General features: G+C 42.8%; 1 long non-coding RNA gene across 1 annotated transcript in view; it reads left to right on the top strand.

Annotated features, from left to right (window-relative positions):
- Positions 1–3,046, top strand: part of LOC123521678 — a 5,372-nt gene extending 2,326 nt beyond the window's left edge. Inside the window, exon 2 of the long non-coding RNA XR_006680065.1 lies at positions 1,391–3,046. This is a non-coding gene — a long non-coding RNA (uncharacterized LOC123521678). The remainder of the gene's footprint in view (positions 1–1,390) is intronic.
- Positions 3,047–3,814: the final 768 nt, after the last annotated feature.

Raw genomic sequence — 3,814 nt, 5'->3', positions numbered from 1 at the left:
GGAGGGGGGGGGGGATTAAGGGGAAACAGATAGCAATGATCTACATTTAACCCACCCACCCCGCAGGGTGACAAACAACAGAAACATGGGTGAAGGGAGACAGCAGACTGTGTAAGCTATGAAAATAATAATTTATCAAGAGTTCATGAGGGTGGGAGGTTGGGGGAGGGAGGGGGAAAAGCTGATATCAAGATCTCAAGGATAAAGAAAATGTTTTGAAAAGGATAGCCACATGTAGAAATTTACTTGATACAATGGATGTACGAATTGTTGTAAGAGCTGTAAGAGGCCCCAATAAAATGATTTAAAAAAAAAGAAAATTCCTGAACCAGTACAGGGCCAGACAAGATTATTTGAAAGTATGAAGAAACAGGAGAAAAATAGTGATTTATTCACATTATCTTCTCACTTTGTTTCTGTTGGCCAAAACTAATTGACAAAATTAACTTGAAATCAGTTCAAGTGATCATTATAAGCGAACCGTTCTATGGGATTTACCTAACTCCTTTAAAAGGCAATGATCCCATTGTTCCTTTGTAGACAGTATTGACATCCTATACCATCTTGTGATAGATTTGAAGGTTTAAAACTGTCAAGTTCTAAGCTACATTATTACTGGCAGGCTCTTTTGGTTCCATGGTCAGCCATTTCCCACATGGTTTTCCATGCTCCTCGAAGTGGCCATTGTTGGTCTCGGCCTGGCATGCTTTCCAGAGACTGTATTATCTGAGACCTGACACTTCCTTTCCACTCATAAAAGTAACTTGGACTTACAGAAGTGGTCTTGTGGAGTGGATTCTCTAAGCATTGCGAATCGTGAACCATCCCAAAACACCAAGTCTGATCTACAGCAATGAAAAGCCATGGGGGAAAAAACAATCCCACCAATGTGGAAGTGAGACACAGCAAATATGGCAAGCTATAAAATAGGAAATTCCGCTTACATGACTTCTCAATACGTTTTGACTTGTCAGTACTGATCTGAGACATGTGGAAGCATCAGCCTTTTTAAAAAAACCATGTGGTTGGGTGAATCTATCCTTACTTAAAAGCCATACAAAGAATGAACCAGACTTTCCAGCTGTTAGAATAGCCAACACCAAGCAGGTGTTGTAACAAAGGAAGAACTTTGCTGTTGCGTTGCCACATGGCTCTGGATTCCTGTCCAATGACTGAGCAGGACCTTGGGGAGGACCCCATCCTGTCAGTGCAACAGTGGGACTCTTGGGGCATTTCAGGAGATGGGGAGGGAGATATGCATGGTTCAGTTTGGCTGAGTCAAACCTGTGGTAGGAAGGGAAGTGTGGGTAAGTAAACAGGCAGGTAACAGAAACCTAAGTCATTAACCCTATGATTTCAGAATTAACCTTATGGTTTTGTTCTCTCCTAGACATGACATACTTTCTGCAGCTCCTGGTGCTGCTTGTGTGCTCATTTAGTGCGGACATGGCAACTCTTTGGAAAGCAGCAGCTGAGATGACTGCCGCACTAGCCATGGTCACAAGAAACCCAAGGAAGGTGCCACGACTGAGAACGATGATCATATGAATTTGAAGATGGCGGGGCAGGATAGTTCTGTGGTGCACGTTAAGACTAAGGAGCATATGCCATTTCGTAAACTAATGAAAGCCTATTATGAAAGACAGGGTTTGTCAATGAGGCGGATCCGATTCTGATTTGATGGGCAGCCAATCCATGAAGCAGGCATACCAGCAGAATTAGAAGAAACAGGAGGATCAAGACACAGTGGATATGTTCCAGCAGCAGACAGGAGGCATCTTCTAAAAGGGAGCTGAGCCTACAGACCAAGAATTCATTCTCAGCGAGAAGACTACAATTTGGTTGTACCGCATGCTGACGGCTGCAGTAGAGTTCTGTTTCCCCATTCCATTCTTGTACATCTTGTACATTCTTGTAACCAGTGCCTGTGCGCAAGCATACTGCATTTCCCCACCTTTGCTTATTGCTTTACTAAATGGTCTGACTGATATCAGGTGGAGAAGGGCTGGGGGAAAATAACGGTTCTGAGAAAATACCCCTTCTCTATTCATGGCATGCTCATTCAGTTCTTCTCTTTATATTCGAGGAAGTTATTTTGCTCACTGGTCAACAGGAAGTAACAGCAGGGTGTTCGCTGTTAACAATAGCATGAAACTGCGGTGTTCTGAGTGCTCTTCCCCTGCAATGGGGTGCGGTTCTCAACGAATTCTTCAAACATTGTATAAATTCTTATAAACATTTAAAGGAAAAATAAATAGGCATGTAAAGTTAGGAAAAATGAACAAAATAAAGGAAAACATAAACATGGTACTTATCAGACTTGAAAAAAGGATGTCCTTCCCCAAATATATTAACTTCTAATTACAACACTAACAATTTTTCTATCAGCAAAGCACCTTTAAATTACTTATATTACTTATAAGACACTACTGAAATAAAATATAAGTTTTTTTTTTCTAGATTTAGCTTCCTTCGATTCTTATATTTGTAAATTTCTAATACGGTCCAGAGTAAGAATTCTATATATAAATGTTTTGCTAATAAAGGCCCTGTCATAAAAAATTTAGGCTTTTCAATAGTGCACTCTTTGAAAGGGGTGTCCAATCGCAATTTAGGAATTAAAGAAGTTTGTTAATGGAAGGGTCAAAACTTTGAAACTAAATAGATCACTCCAAGTGTTAAGTCCATGTTGGGGGGCTCCTGTCTGCCATTTCTAGCCCAACCATGAGGCAAACCTTCAAGGTGGGCGCCATTTTGCGAAGGTCAAACGCCCATTTCTAGAGATCTATAAAAAGGGTTACTGACCGCTTGTATTTTCCCTTCAGATATTTCCTGTTATGAGATTGACTACACAACATTGTTAAAACAGCACATCCTGATCGGCTTTACATCAAGGTTTGAAACAGGAGCCGCACCCCATTCCAAGGGTAAGAACAGACCACCTCAACCTCATGCTATTGTTATACAGCTAACATCCTGTTACTGGTTTTTCATCGTTAATGCCAAAACCACAGGGTTAATAAAGACTTACTTCTGTTTCTGTAAACTGCCGGTTTACTTACCTGTGTTCTCCTTCCCACCACACGTTTTGACTCAGCCACTCTGAACCATGCACATCTCCCTCCCTGTCTCCTGAAATGCCCCAGAGTCCCACTGCTACACTGGCCCCGCCCAGTCTTTGCAGAGGAATCCACTGAGGCACAAAAGGCAAGTTCTTCCTTTGTTCCAACCTGCTTTGTGTTGGCTACTCCTTCAGAGCGTGTCCACTAACATCCCGCCCCATTTTATATTATTCCAAGATTCTTGGAATATATTCCAAGACATTCTTCAAACGCGGCCACTGATCTTTTCCCAAGGCCCCTTGGCAATACAGTACATCAGTTTCCACTACAAGAGTAAAGGAAGACAGACATTCCTCTGACTAAGGGCTAAGGTGTGTGTCAACAGGACGGCTGCCCATGACAAGCAGGGAGGTTAAGGCAGTGTCTTCCCACTGCATGCCTATGTTAAATGAAATGAGCAGGCCATGCTATGCCACCAGTGAAGGGGTTTGAAAGAAATTGGGCACACCTTAAAAGCCTATGGGGACGATCCAAGGTTGGGCATGTGTAGATGAAAGCCGCCAAGCATGCGCATTAGAAACTAGCTATATACCTCATACAGGTGCCTAAAAATGGCCAATACCCTCAACCACGCTGGCAAAGCGGGCATAAGAAGGGGTAAAAAGCAGGAAGTGGGTGGTGGGCAGAAGCTTTCAGTTCCGGTCCTCCTCCAGCCATCTTCCGTGTGGTCTTTTTCAAGCCGCTCCCTGAGG

Source organism: Echinops telfairi, unplaced genomic scaffold (genome assembly GCF_000313985.2).
Source record: "Echinops telfairi isolate 266 unplaced genomic scaffold, ASM31398v2 ScPeMD7_34;HRSCAF=130, whole genome shotgun sequence".
Lineage (NCBI taxonomy): Eukaryota > Metazoa > Chordata > Mammalia > Afrosoricida > Tenrecidae > Echinops > Echinops telfairi.
This window is presented reverse-complemented; position numbering and strand designations above follow the sequence as displayed.